The 16,616-nt window shown below is 31.1% G+C and overlaps 1 protein-coding gene across 6 annotated transcripts in view; it reads right to left on the reverse strand.

Moving 5' to 3' along the window:
• The window catches only part of FoxP (forkhead box P), a 42,088-nt gene extending 32,232 nt beyond the window's left edge, over window positions 1–9,856 (reverse strand). For 3 of the 6 annotated variants that reach the window (XR_010845115.1, XR_010845114.1, XM_067053346.1), the window contains exons 1-3: window positions 9,758–9,856; window positions 3,569–3,741; window positions 1–118 (exon numbers count right to left, since the gene is read on the reverse strand). The gene's annotated coding sequence lies outside the window, so the exon portion shown is untranslated. The remainder of the gene's footprint in view (window positions 119–3,568; window positions 3,742–9,757) is intronic. The other 3 variants (XM_014418916.3, XM_014418918.2, XM_014418917.3) reach the window with 2 other exon arrangements.
• Window positions 9,857–16,616: the final 6,760 nt, after the last annotated feature.

The raw sequence follows: 16,616 nt of genomic DNA on the forward strand, positions 1-16,616 counted from the left end.
CTTAATATGAAGATTGAAGAATGAATGAAGAGTTTAGTTCAGAGGCAGTATAGTTTTTCTTCCAAATCCTTATGTTCTAATATGTATTTTAAATGCTTCAAATGTCCGGAGGTCCTCGCTTAAAAAAAAAAAAATGAAATAGCCTTAAATTTATAATTAAATTGAAGTAATAATTTATATTCCAAAATTTAGATATTTTGGGTAAACAAAAGACCCTTAAGGGACTACTGACACCTTTAAGGGAATATTAATACTTAAATATATAAAAATAGTTCAATCAATATTAAATTTAATTATAACCTTTCCTTAACTACTTTAATTATATTTAAAATATCCATGGGAAGTATTTTCAATTAATTTTTAATAGATATTGAAAAATCAGTAATTAGACGCATTTTTTTCTAATTTACTTTACTTTGGTATTTAAATGAATTAATTTAAAGGAACAATAGAAAAGCTATCTTGCAAGGATCTGTATCCCTGAAGGGGACATGAAATATATTATCTTTTTTATTTTAATGTATTAATTATTAAAATGTATTTTAACAGTATCGTGACAATACTAATATTTTTTATTAATTGATTACATCTTTTTAATTCAAAAAGATAAACACATAAAAAAAAATTAATTCTGCTATTTACTAATATAATCATCCGCGAAAAACAAGTTAGGCCATCACTTTCCTAGTTTGTTTGGTTGTTTAGTGGCGCCAAACTTCTGATCAAGTTATATTTTTGTCAGTAAATTTTGTGATTTCAAAAACTGAAACATCAATTCTATTGCCTTATCATCGTCTCCAATGGTTTTTGAGATATCTTGGCTTAGTCCCAAGCTATTGAGGTGTGGTGTAAAATATGGGCATCGTTGGAAAACATGGCTTATTGTTAACTTGTTATTGCAATACTGGCAGTTTGGAGGCGTTTCTTTTGATATGAGATAGGAGTGGGTGAGCCTCGTGTGACCTATTCTCAGCCTAGTCAGTACAACTTCCTCTCTACGGCATTTGCGACTGGAGGAACCGCAGGGCTTGACATCCTTTTTAATAATTTTTAATTTGCTCATTGGGCTTTCGTTCCACATAGATTGCCATTTATCTTTGACTTCCTTTACAAGAGGCCTGCATATCTCTGACGGAGTTAAAATTGCTTTACCCCGTCCCGGAAGCGCGAGTGTTTCTCTTGCAGCGTGATCGGCCAGTTCATTCCCTGCGATTCCTACATGGCTTGGAACACATAGAAATGTTACTGACATACCCATGTTGTGTAGAGCTTTTAAGTGAAAATGGATGCAGGAAATTATCGGATGTTCTGGATACATAGAATCTAAAGCTTTTATCGAACTTAGTGAATCTGTAATTATCGTAATGTTGGTGTGGTTCAAAGATAAACAGAAGTGAAGTGCTGCTGCTATTGCATTTGCATTTGCATTTGCTATTGCATCACTTTCCTAGTGGTACTCGTAAGCCTTCAGACATTTCTCTTGAAAAATATTATTACACACTTAACAGCCTAAAATGGTGCGTGTGTGAAAGAAATGCCACTTTATAGAATCGAATATACACTTGTGTTGGATTTTCTCAAAAACGAATTTGACCACCAGATAAGTTTTATCCTAATTAAAATAGTTTAACAGGGCTTGAATGATGAATTTTAAAAAAACATTTCCTCTAAAGTACCATTAATATTGCTTATTGGAAATAAATAACCTGGTCTCATAATTAGCACTAATAAACAATAGATAAATACAAATTATTAATGAATTTGATTTACAATTAAAAGAGAGAAAAGAAAAACCAGAGACAGGAGCTCGAATCAGTAAAAGTTCAACCTATATCTTCCCATCGCATTCATGAGGCCCTTTATTGGTATCTTTTGCTAAACTATTGCATGGAGAGGAGGGCAGGAGGGGGCAGCTGCCCCCCCTCCCCAGGAGTGAAAAAAATCGTTAATTAAATAAAAAATATTTTTTCCAAGCAAATACTAATTATAATAACTAATAAAGCTCTGCGAAAATTATAAATAATGTTCTTAAAATTTTGGTTTCATTCTCCTTTTCCGTACTAAAATGTCAAAACCTGATTGACTATGACTTGCTCTCCCTTAATTTTGACCCTGGGTACGCCCTTGAATTGTTTTATTGACTGGAACAAAATAGGAATTCATTATTTTCATCTCTGAAATCTTTAAATAGTTAAATGAATTTTTGCATTAAGTGAAAGTTTTGTGATTTTTTAAAATTTGTTTAGGGATTTTTTTGCCAATCTATACTTTTGTCTAAACTTTTTTTTTTCTCTAAAATATGGGCTTTCATCACAGACTTAAAATAATTCTTTACAGAACCTGTAGATTTTTCTTCTTCCAACATTTCAGCCCTTTGACCATTATCAAGGAAATCTTAAAATTTATGTATTAACATTTAAACATGTTAAGGCATAACATGTTTAAATGTTTTTTTTTATATTACAGGCAATTCTGTCCAATTCTATTCATAAAAAAAAAAAAAAAAAAGGAAACATACTGGACATTGAAACCAGCAATCCTCCTTATTGAAATATCAGAGGAAAAGGCAAAATTTTACCTTAACCTTACCAGAAATGAACTGAAGACAGGACTCCTCACGGGCCACTGCCCCTTAAAATATCATCTTAAGAAGATGAGGCTGGTGGAGGATTCTATCTGTCGTCCAGATTGCTCTTCCATATGTATGGAAGACGGAGAAAAAGCACAGCACATTCTGTGTGAATGTAAAGCCCTTGCCTTCCGAAGACTACAGTATTTGGGACAGGACAGAATGGAACCTGAAGACATTTCTAGCTCAAACCCAAAAGAATTATTGAGCTTCGTAAGAAGTACAGGATTCATATGGGGTATCTAGTGGAAAGAGGGGTAACTCACAAAAGATCCAATTGGTTCGAACAGAGAAAGGGAATCCCAACCCTCAGTGTAATAATAATCATTCATAAACAATTATGCATTTATTTTAATCACTTTAACTATTAAACACCTATATCCTATTTGTTATCGCATATCAGAAACAGTCAAGAACTATGGTTGTTCATGGAAAAACATGGTTTTCTTGGCAAAACCATATCTCGACAGGGGATATAGGATAGGTGATAACATTTTTGGTATACTATGCCCTCTCCCAACCCTCAATTACTGGCATTAACTCCTAGAGATAAGATGAAGTGTAAGTCGCGATGACCTATGAAAAAGACATTTCTTGTAATACTTTTCAGATTAAATCTATAAATCCATTTTTAAATTATAGGAATTTGACTCGTCAGTTTAGAAATCAGAATGACTATTAATTTATTTATTTTCAATCGTTAGAGCTATCATTTATAAATTTAAATTTCGTAAACTTAAATAAATAAGGAAGGATCCTGATGAATATTTATCGCAAATTAACTTATATTCAGTAAATGATCTTTAATAGGATATGCTATTTTATACACCATTAAACGTTCTATTGTATAGTATGACATAAAGCATTAGTTATTGAATGAAGTAATTGTCAACATACGACTTAATAAAACAAAATAAAATCAGACTCATAAATGCTAACCTTTCCTTTATTTTATTTTTACTTTTTTCTTTCTTCAGGAGTCGTACTTTTTTCTTTGATTTCCTTGTATTTTTTTTCGTGTTAGATTTGAAACGCAGTGAAATATTTACATCATCAGAAATGACAATGATTATCTTCATGTTGTTAATTCTTAAGCTTCAATATCGGCAAATCTGTAAATACATATAATTATTAAGTCTGTTATATATTATTATATCTGTAAATACATATAATTATTATACATATAATATAATTATACATATAATTATTAGAGTACAAGAATAATTATTAAAAGAAAGTATTGTTCTTCAATGTTGAGAAATTAAAATTATACATTTTGATAATTAGTAAGAGTTTTTTTCGTTTTTGTTAATATATTTATTGAAATTTACAACTGTACATTATAATACATTCAGTAAATTTGATCTCAGTTATAATGGAGTGAAACAAGCGTGTAGAGAACTACCCATTGGTAGCACTCTACTGACGTTTTTACACAGCAAGTCTCTTGGCCATCTTCTTTTTAGGGCGTCTCGGAGGATTGGCAGAAATGGAAGAGGGTGTAATTTTATTAGTGACAAAGTAATGAGCATTTAATGGACCCCCAAAGCTCAACTCCATATGTCCAGATTGGCCTTATTATAGTCATGTAGAAGATCAGTATTTTGTAATGCGTTGGAAGTTTAGACCGTTTGTCTAGTAAATGCTGTAATATTCGAAATAGTTTTCTGTCTTTTCAGTCTTGCGTGAGAATTCCAGGTTAGTCGTTTATCCAGATGTAGTCCAAGGTAGCAGATCTGTTCGACAGGGCTAAGGTCACATTAGTGAAGGAGAATCAGTAAGAGTAAAAACTAAAATTAAAAAAATTGAGTAATAGAGAAGAAAAGGTCATTAATACATATTTAGAAAATTCCAAAGCCTTAAGTTTCTCAATCAGAACTGTATGTTTTTTTAAAAATGTATTCACTGGGATTCATAACTGTAAAATTTAATTAATAAATTTGATGACTAATTGATTAATAATACAATATTTTGTGAAAAAGCTACACATTAGTTGATGTTACATATACTATTCTAAGTAGGTTCCTTGTCCATCTTCTTTTCAAATGTCTCTAAGGGTTATCAGAATGGGTCTCAAAGCACTCAGTTCGAAACGCTGTTGGTTCGATTTCCACCTGGGGCAAGTAATATTTGTTTCTAGGTGGTCCCGAGAAATGAACCTTGACAATCTCAACTTCAAATTAGCCGCCAGAAGTTGACAAGGACCTCTAGGCCCACTTGCCGTTCTAGTTCTCCTCAATAGTTAACCAAGGGTTTTCAGAAATATGTAGGGATGAAAGGTGACGGTTTAGTAGGTTTGTGCGTATAAGGAATTCGGTATTAAAGGAAGTATATCTGTTTCTAGCCAAATCTACAACAAATGGAATATGGAGGTCTTTATTTGTGACATAATTGGCAACACCAATGGTTTTGGTTTGCAAGGACTAGTTACGGGAATAATCCAGGATTAAGTGTCTGTTAATTAAGGTTGGGGACGAAATGCAGAAGCTCATTGAACATACATAAATCTGTAAATAATTTTTAAAATTACTTTATATCACATTTAACACAGAAAAGCGTTTATGAAGGTTCTACGACTTAACACTTTAATGAAGTAACTCATTAGTTCTTTGTTTCTGGCTTTTCACCTATAACTCCTAAACTTTGCATCCCAGCGAAAGCGTTATGGTATATGGTAATAACCCACTATTAAATTTTGCGTCGTATGAGCATCATAACATAAAATTCGTTCAAGTAGTGAGTCAAAACACAAATGTTTTTTTAATTTTCCCCAAAATTATAGTATATTATTGTACATAAATCCTAATTTACCGTGGCAATGCATTTCTGGCTGTCCTAAAATGGCTGCTTAGTATATAATTAGTTCAATAACGGAACAAATTAAAATTTTGTTTCGGTTTCTCGCCAAAATATCCTATTGAAAAAGCTGTAATAAATCTTGATCTTAAACTAACGGTTCTGGTTGTATACGGATTTCGACACCAGCTATTGAAGCCCAAGGAAATATACGAGTAGATGGTTTACGTTCATATCGCATGGCCGAATTATTATGTTATCATTGGAGGCATAATTTAATTTTCTTTAATTTGTTTTATCATGATTTTTCTCAAGGATCCATCGTGCAAGAACCGAAAGACCTAAAATTTCTAATTCGTTATCAAACTAAACGTATAACGCAGCTTGGGAAAAATTGGGAAAAAAAAAAATATTCGGTTTGTTAAAATTAATTAGCTAATTATAAAGAGTTTTAAAACTACCATAAATGAGTTTCAGTGCTAAGTGTGGTAGAAACTGATTTTTAAAATTATCATGTATTATTAAGATTAGTTTAGCACCTTGAAAAATGCATTAAAATTCAAGTTCTTTGTGATTAGGAAAGGATTAAATCAGCGTAGATGTAGATTGACTCACGTAATCTTAAGAAAAAATAATAGTACAAGAGCCCAAGAGAAGAAAAAAGGCAGTTATCTCACCCCAATTTTTGATTACTTTAATGAAAACTATGTATAATCAATAGTCAAAATTGATGAGTCTGCCAAGTATAGGTAGGGGGAATAAAAAATGGCGGCTGTTTCAAAACGATAAAAAAAAAATAATTTTTCATTCGGAGCTCTATATCTTAAAGAAGAAGAGCAAATTTTGTAAATATGAGCCGAGATATAGCTTTTTAAAAAACAACATTTCATAAAAATTTTGTATGGGACGTACTAAAAGATCAGTAGTTAGTGAATTTATTTTGAAAATTGTATATCTCAAAAACCATTTGACGTACAGATGTCTATTTGCTCTCAAATTAAAGCTAGTTTAATGAGCTATAGAGTGTTTTATGATGTTTATCTTCGTAGGAGTAATAGTTTACATGATATTTGCTGAAATAAATTGATTTATAGTTGTTCGGACAAATTTTCATTTGCCAAATTCATTTTCATATGTGAATATCATAAAAACTACTACCCCTATGAAGATAAGAGTCATAAACTACTTTATAGTAAGTTAAATTTCCTTTATTTTGAGTGTTAGCAGACATATGTGCGTCTTGTGGAACTAGAGATATATTTTTTCAAATATCCAACATTTTATATGAACAACTAGAAATTAATATTTTATGAGTTTTTTTGTCAAATAACATAAAAACTACTACTCCTACAAAGATAAACATAATAAACTATTTTGTAGTAAATTTAACTAGCTTTAATTTGAGTGCTGGCAGACATCTGTACGATTTTTAAGAAATTTTGCTTTTTAAAAAGCTATATCTCGAGAACTATTGGACGTATATAGATAGCTCTTTTAGGGCTAATATTTCAGAAAATTGACTCTTCTTTAAATAATGTTCTCTTAGATTTTCTAGTGTTGTTAGTTTTAAGATATAGATCTCCGAATGAAAAATTAATATTTTTTTTAAGGTTTTGAAACAGCCGCCATTTTTTATTCCCCCTACCTTTACTTGGCAAACTCATTAATTTTGCCTAGTAATTAAACCTAGTTTTCATTAATGTAATCAAAAATTGGGGTGAGATAACAGCCTTTTTTTCTTCCCGGCTCTTGTACTATATTGTGCCACTGACAAAAACGTTTAATCCAACAACATAACGTTGAAATTCTAGCCTTTTCAAAATATTAATAATATTTTTTTTTTTTGCTTTTCTTGAAGAGTCAATGTTCTCAGAGCTATCAATTTTGAAACATACAATCAAAGCTTATTCCATTTCTTGGTGTCGACTAGATTTCATTCTCTCATTATATGTGAAGTTCTTTAAAAAAAATTTAATAATATTTGTACATTTGAATTCCATGTGGTGAAAATGGTGGAGAATATAGATCCTTGTTGACAATGCAAAATTGATAAAGATCCTTATTAGAAATATTTCAATTGTCTTCTCTACATCAATGAATTGAAAATGATCGGCGCTTCCTATTTAATTAACAAAAACGAAAACGTTTTTTTAAAAAAAAGAAACCGAAACGTTGGCTGAGAAGAAAGTTTAGTAAAATATAGGTAGTGATTCCATTTTAAATTTAAAAAAATTCCAACTGGAACATATAGTAATAAAACCAGCATTTCTGTCAGGGTGTGTTTTCCTTAAAAAAAAATCATACAGTAGAAGCAGGAAAAGAATCAGGAAGAGAATCAAATAAAGTATTTATAATAATGGAAGCCTGAACTTAATAAGAGAAAAAAAAAAGAAAACTTAACATATTTTTTACGACGTTTTCAGTATATTTCATCCAAAATATGGATTTTAACATTAATGCAAGTAACTACTACAAATTTAAATTTATCAATTAAATATAAATATGGATAAGAACAATTGAAGATATTTTTTACCTACAGAAATAATGATTAACAAATATTTTCCTTAGGCCTTTATTACATTCTAAAAATTCTTAATATTATTTATGTTGTTTATTACAGTACTTTGTTGCTTTCAATCCAAAATTCTTCAAATTTCGACCATACTTCAAATTAGAAAAAAACAAATAAATATTAGTTCTACCACCGACATACCTGCAATGCCAATTTCAAAAACTTACTTTTCACGTATGAAATCCAAGTATAACCTACTCATTAAAAAAAAAAAAATTATCAATTCAATAATATAAAGTAAAATGCAATATTTCAGAATATGATATACAATTTATATATTTCAAAGCATTTCCATCTTTTCCAATAAAACTTACGTTGTGATTTTCCGCTCTGAATGGAAGTTTAATGTTTCTGATGATATTAATATTTAAAATCGGATAGTATTAAGAAATCCTTAAGGTATCAAGAGATGCTTGATGATTTTCATAGGTGTATAATTTATATATTTTAATATCTAAGAGAAAAGGAAGGAAAATTTTACTGCCGAGTATAATTAATTGTTATTAAAAGAAAAGTTTAAAAAAATATTTATGGTATATTTTATAAATATAAATATATATATCTACAAAAAAGATATTTATAGTTAAATAAAATATTGAAAACATATTCAATATTTCATTATAACATCTGAAATATTGAAGTACTTAAAACTAATGAACAATTATTTATTATAAATAATAATTATTTTATTCTATCATTCTAGAAATTCGTTTTTATCAACCCTTTATTATATTTTTATATTTCGGGTTTGTGTCTTGGGAAAATGTTTCAGAAAAATGTGCTACAATATGTTCTCAATATCTTTTCATATTAATTGTTTGCATACCCAATATTCAACCATTGTTGTCACTTAGTATCTATAATATCCTTAACACATAATATTTAATGCATTACTTCTTTAATATAATCTAATTTGTTTAATATACAAACTCATATTTTGTCTTCTTTTTAAAAACAATCATATCTGAAAAGTGATATATCACAATAGTTTTACAAAAACATGACAAAATAGGATTTAATTGATATTAAATGACTTTTATTAGGAGTGAAAATGGTAGGTTAATACGTTTCCGGAAAAAATATGATAAAATATAATGGGCATATTGTAATATGTTTTCTTATAGTTGGGACACAACCACGAAACGTTGAAAGTAGTAGTCATACATGCAAATGAAATAAATGTTTGATAACCAGGAACTACTAGATTAAAGTGTTACTATTTTATTAGTTATTAATTTTTATTACTTTAATAGTTTTTCTACTATTAGTTTATTAAACTTTCCCATAATAATAATAAATTAAACTAAGTAGAATCATTTCCTTCTGTATTCTCTAATATAAATATGTACATTATATATCTACTGATACCACGAAGCATCTCTTGGTACCTTAAGAATTTCTTGATAGTGTTTCATTTTATATATCTATATCATTTGAACCATATAAATTGTAATAAAGGTGAAATACTCAGAAAGAGCTAGAATAAAGCGTCACTATTAATATTAAAATGAAATTTCACAATCCTTACAGAATATGATGTACAAATGTTAGAGGATAATTTTAAATCAAAATTATAAGAGGTGTCTTTTGACATTTTGGATAGGAACAGGGTTCATGAAACCTGTTAGTTGATAATACACGGGAAAGAAAAAAAACGGCTAAAGTAAGACTACTTTTTATTTATTGGCAGGGTTTCAGGGCAATAAAACATTAAAATTAAGTCACTAACTGGATTATAAGGTTAAGTAGGGAGGACTTACCAGGGAGCCGGTAGGAGCTAAGTGGAGGCAAGCATTGATCTGTGGAACCCACCCTCGCTTCACTGGGACTTGCGCGGCTAAGCCCTTTCGTCAATCCCTAAGCCCCTCTTATCGGCGATTCTTCGTATTACTCCCACTCATTGCTAGAAAATATTTTGATGAATTTCACTTATAAATGAATAATTTTTTTATTCAAAACTAATATTGTATTTTACTAGGAATATACACTCTCGTATATTTTAAAAAATATGAAGTTATGTAATCATAATAAGAATAATAACGAAAAATGGCTCAGCGAGCTCCTATGTTCGATGGTCACAACATCAAATCATCTACGTACCTCACCGGGGTGTGACCGCCTTACAGTGTGACATGAAGCTTGATTCTCTGGACATGGACGAAAAAGTTGTAACTTTGTTTTCAAGTCATGGAGCTCTCAGCAGCATCAACTCAGGGACTCTTGGGAATGAGAAAATGTTGTTTAAAAAAAAACTGACTTCACAGGGGTAAACTGTAGGTATTAAGTAAGATAAATGCGAAAGAATTACAAGCCACTTCATCCGGCTATGTCCGCGAGCGATTTATAAAACTCTATTTTAAAAAAATATAATAAATGATTTATATTAATCCGGATAATACTAGAGAAAGCCCAAGAATGCAAGATGACACCCACCTCCTGTTTACAGACTTCTTGAGTGCTTACGACAGTATGAAATGGTCCAAATTATTTGTACTTCTAAGTGATTTAGGAATCCCTCTGTAACTAGTGTACCAGACAAGGATGACAATGAAGATGCTAAGCGCGTTCGAGTGCAGTCAGACTTGTGTCCTTAGTTCATTTCCACAAGAGGAGTTAGACAGGATGATGGACTTGCCTTCCTGCTGTTTAACTGGGCTCTGGAAAATATGATACGTTATACAGGAATTCTGACTGGCGACACCATTTTTACCAGGCCCTCAAGAAAGCATTTTTTATGTTAAAAAATATAAGCAGCGGATGCTATCGGAATGAGCGTCAATAAGGAGAAAACCAAGTACATGAGAGCAGGACTTGAAACAGAATTAGATGTTCGAGAACCAGTGGAATACGGTCAGTACAAATTTGATAATGTGGTTCACTTCACCTATCTAGGGTCAGGAATAAGGTGTAGAAACTAAATTTTTCTCTAGACAAACCAATCGCAAACAAACAAGCTAATTTTGAAGGCTAACAGGTGTTATTTTGGTCTCAGCCAACACTTGAGAAGTTCTTTCATTTCCTTCCGCTCTAAATATCTCCTCTACAAGACCCCCATCAGACCTGTTCTTATCTATGGATCAGAGACTGAAGAGCACTCAAGAGAAGGTACATTCTCGTCTTCGAGCGGAAGATCTTTCACCGCAAATTCAGACCAGTTAAGGTCGGTGAGAATTTTGTAAAGGAGGGGAAATAGGGAGATGTACGATCTTTATGGGGATACATATAAATGTAATGAAACACATTAAGCTAGAAACTGCGTTGGGCTGGACACATTGCCAGAATGCCGGAAGATAGTTTTCCAAGAAAGTTATTCGGCAGAAGGTTCTATCGGACACGAGGAAGAGGCTACCACTTAGGCATACCACACAATCCACAGGAGTGAATCTTTTTCCTAATTTCGATTACTACTTTACTCTGATAAACTGATAAATGCTCATTATAATTATTACACACACGCTGTGCAACCAGTCTTATAGCTTCCTAAATCAATTATAAACACGGAGTACAATCGGTCAGCAAAACATAGTGCATCACATTGATAACACAGGTCTGCAACTAAAAATCGCATGGGAATTTTTTATTTTTTTTAATTTGAAAGTGTGCTAAATTGATTTCCTCCCATTACATACAATCATTTTGCAAAATGGGGATGCAAAAATAACACAGCAATTAAAACGATCACAATTTAATATTAATTCTATTAACTGCATTTGATTTTCGCACATTTTTTTCTTAAATATTTTTTATAAGCAATGTTACATCAGGCCATGGACCATAACGAAGTTGCTGTGTTAGTTTAGTTGGTTCTGACTCAAATTGAAGATGTGAGGTACTCTGTACCAGAAGGCCTCGACAATGCGTGTTCGTACAGGTTAGGTAGTTAGGAGATGAATAGATAAGACGAGTCTTCCAGGAACTATCCGTGATTCCTTGAAGGATGGAAAGTTCACTCAGAACGTTCACACAGGAAACGAGCCTAGCGGTCGTGAAGGGGTAGGCAAGTCCTTCCAGGAAGGAAACACCGGTCTGTAGGGAACTAGCCTACAGTCGCAAAGGGGATTGTAAGTCTTACGAGAACGAGTTGTAGGTCCTTATGAAAAGAAATCAAGATTCAGGAAAGAGTAGAGATTCAGAGAAGGCAGAGTGAAATTAAAGACAAATATATATTTCCACAAATATCACTAAAATGTGCTGATCCACTATGTATATTTTACTAAAGGTACTGCCTCCTAACGAGAAGAATTCCCTGTAATATTTATTGATTATAATAATACATTACAACATATAACATAGTTACTAATTCATACAATCAAAGAATTTACAAGATATATGCATTTCAATATATGATGTTTTCCTGACGACTGTAGTAGTTCTCAATGCGGCAGCTAACTAGCGTCGCGTCAGTATATGAAAGTCGATTGGCAGCATGATCGGTAACAAACAGCAAGTAGCACGGTCGTTACAACCACATGAACTTTACATAGAAATTGGTGGTTAACAACCTTAATAACATGGCATTAAGCCAGTTTTTCGCTCATAGTCAAAACGCTCATAACGTTTTTTCACAATTTGTAGAAAATCTCTTATAGCCCAGCAGAGTGTTAACCAGGATAATCCTAAGTCACAGGGCATCTTAACCTAAGCAATATTGACACCCTTAATTTGTTTCTTTTTTCCCAAACTGGTGCTACAGGTTGCAATTTTTTTTATTCGGTGGTTCTTACATGGTTAATGTAAGAGTTATTTTTTTATTTAGTTTTTTATTTTTTAACAATTGATTATGGAGGTATAGTCTCTTGAAATTTTTGGAACCGTTACCTACACCTATTTACCCTTTCACGCTTAGTAATACATAAAACCAGTGCTACAATAAAATTTACGGAGTGAAAAAAAAAAAACTGCAAGGGATGTTGTTGCTAAAATATGTAACCACATTAGGATATTGTTGCTAAAGTGTACTGCAAGTGAAAATGAACTCAATTTATACGCTACCGGATATTATTCCTGTAGGTACGAAGGACGTATGCAAGCCTGAAGGGTAGCTAGCCGCCGGGTCCTACGAACTGATAGGGAGTTAACAACCTTAATTACCAAGATAAAGCGGACGGACTAAAATTGTCGGGTAAGAGAAGAAAAGAGGATTGAAGGAGAGAGACCATGTTTGGGCAAGCAACTCTTTAGAGAACAGGATCGGCTATCAACCGAAACTACCTCAAGTAAAATGTACGCCACCCGAGCAGGACTAGGCCTCGGATAACGCTGTGGATCAATATTCGATTAGACCTTTTTTTTTCTAACCTCCTATTTATTTATATGTAAACAATTACAATTATATACATTTCAGTTAACCTAAGAAAATTATGTATACACATATTTAAAAAAAAATGTTATTTTTCTATTATATTATATATGGAACACCATAGTTCCACGTTAGGCTTAATTTTAAAAAATTTACTAAAATACAGACATAACTCAGAAACCCTGAAAATGATCCTTTCACTTCCAAACTAAAATTTATGACCATTAATTAAAAAAATTAATTTTTGAATAATGAATGACAATCGTAATTATTATTGATAATTATAGGTAACAGAGTTTTTTTTTATTATTATTTTTATTTTTTTTTTTTTTTTATTTATTTTTTTTTTTTTTTTTTTTTTTATTTTAGTATGTATGAGATCATCCATCACTATTACCTATTGCCCACAACTGTGTGGCAGATTGTAATATCTATCAATAAATAAATCTATCAATCAATAAAAAATAAATTTGAATTATAGGTAACTAGCGAAGTTAGGTTTCCCCCCTTCCATAAGCCGAATTTCTTGTAAAATCGAACCCTGTTTAATTAGTTTGGAGTATATTTCATCATTAGTGATATTAGCAGATTAATTTTAATTATATTGTATTATAATTCAATCCTTAAAGTAGTTTTTGATATTGCAAAAACATACCAAAATGGTTAAATATAACAGATCCCAAAATGAGAAGTGTTATAAAAAAATAATGCAAACCCGTAAGTGATTTATAATTTTTTATCAGAAGGTGAACACAAACCCCTGACGAAAATATACTTTCCATTCATCCAACCAAGAGATAACTTGTGATCCTAACTGGTTAACATGAAATGGATATTCATATAATCTCCAGTAAAGAACTTAAACAGCCTTTTAATACTGAGTTAAGTTTCTCTACGGTTTCTTACCATACTTTGTCCATTCATGGTTTTGTAGATACCTTTATGGACTATTTCAAGCAGCATATCCACCCCAACTGCACCTCCTTATTTATTTCAAGATGGCTACCAATTTAAATTTAAATGCTTAGTAGTGAATTAATTTTTAAAAAATGATCTTATCTTAATTACAAAACAAATAAAAATTGACAATTGAACATTGATAATGGAAATTATTTCATAAAAAAGCTATTGATTAAACAACAAATATTTTTAAAAATGGATGTTGGCTGTATCAGGAACAGGACCGTATTTTTAACCTGTGTCCATATGTTGAGTTAGTAGGCATTTTCCAATTGTAGAGAATGTGAACACCAAGAAGTGCTTTGGCTCTCTTTGTTTTAATTGAAATAGAATTATTTCCTTCCACCAGGATCAGGAGAAAAAAATTGATTAAATAGGTGAATACCCACTTATAACTTTATTTGTATCAAAAGTAGGATATAAATATTGTATACGAATAGGTTTCATAAAAAATTTTAATTTGCATACATAAATGTCTTACCATCAAAAATAACTTTGCAACTGACAATGAACAACTAACATTTTAATCAACCTTAGCACAGACATTTAGCTGACTGGAATAACTACTCGTGAATATAAAAACAAAATAGAACTAAGAAAAAAAAATTTTATCATTTGGATTACTGGTACTGGTACTGGTATTTGGTGGGGGGAACAAGTCCGGCAAGTGGGACTAGTGGCCCTTTTTGCCAACCCTTGACGGCTATCTAAGTTTTCGCTGCGTACTAACCAAGGTGGGAATGTAAAGATTCATTCTTTAGGACCGCCTAAAAATGAATGTTAAACTGCCCCAGATTGGAATCGAACCCACAACGTTCCGAACCAAGTGCACTGGGACCTGCGCCCCAACCCGCACGGCCATCACGTTCCTATTTGTATTACTTCTGAAAATTTTAAGAATATAATAATTTTAAATTATTATATTATAAATTTCAATCAGTCATAATCAGCTGCTAATAATAAAAATAGTCTTCCTGAACGGAAATAAATACAGTAGTTTTCTGATTTTCTTGAAGTCAGTGAACAAACTTATTTTTACACATTTAGGAATCTACATCACATACATAGAAAAAAAAAAATATCACCAGTTGTATCTGAAGCCATGAAATTATTTTCACTATAGTGTTCTCAAATTCTGATAATTGTTAACAAGGACAATGGCAGGAACTTAACTGCACCAAACAGCAACATAACTTAACTAGTTTGTAAGGATAGTGTTTCCACTTAGCATACAAGTGAAAAAATGAAAGTGGAAAGCACTTTCATGTTATGCATTGTAGACAGGGAAGTGGGTACACATACCAACAACTTAAATATTTCACCCTAACTTCATGATAGGTAATGTCAATTATTCTCATAGTCACCAATGTCTTACAAAGCGTTTTTAATTTTTTTTCATATTTGTAAGAAAATTCCCTTAAGTTTTAGCAGGGTGGGGCAATATTGTACCAATAAGTGCTTTTTTTTCCCATAGATAATTTTTTATGACTGATGAAATTAAAAATTAAATAAATGCTATTTTTAAGTTAAAGAAAAGTTAACATTTTCTTAACTCAACCTTTTTGTAAACAAAAAAATTGAGGAAAACATGATTTTTACCAATCTTCTATTTATTTATTTTTTCTATGTCTTTACACATTCGTCACCCTAGAAAATGCTTTGAATATTAAGAGAAGAAAAAATTCCAGGAAAATAAATTTAATAGTAAAATTTCTTATCATTATGTAATCCGCATTAGGAACCTCTATGTGGGATGAAAGGAGTAAGTATAACTAAAATTACTATACTGGAAAAGAGGACTGGAAATCATGATTGAAAGCTATCATAAAAACATAAATAAACGTTGCAGCTTCATCATTTCAAAGTTAAACCATTTGGAAATTACAAGAGTTGGTAATATAAAAAGAACTCATCAATATTGTGGCGCACTTCCCTCCACCATGAATATAGCATATAAATCCTTATTAAACGAATTAAAGTCTTTGGTATTGAGTAGTACAATTGAATTTTGGTAATAGAACATAAATTCGAAGTTGCAACATAAAACTATATCATTCGATTTTTTAATAACTGGATTTTAAGATTACTTGTACTACAGTAGCAAATTTGTAGATGTCTTCACATAGAAAGAAAGAAACTGAACGTAATAAACATTTTAAGGCTAAAATATTTTTAAAAGTTGCTATAAATGGCAAATTGAATAATGAACACTTTAAACAACACCATTTAATTTTCATGAGTAGATGAATGAAAATTACATGCTATAAATAATAAACAAATTTATATTAGTTAAAATAGTATTTAAAATTTGGTTAATTGAGTTTTTACTAAAAAGGAATGATAAAATAATAATTCAGAAA

Source organism: Halyomorpha halys, unplaced genomic scaffold (assembly GCF_000696795.3).
Source record: "Halyomorpha halys isolate HHAL.00 unplaced genomic scaffold, Hhal_1.1 Scaffold213.1, whole genome shotgun sequence".
NCBI lineage: Eukaryota > Metazoa > Arthropoda > Insecta > Hemiptera > Pentatomidae > Halyomorpha > Halyomorpha halys.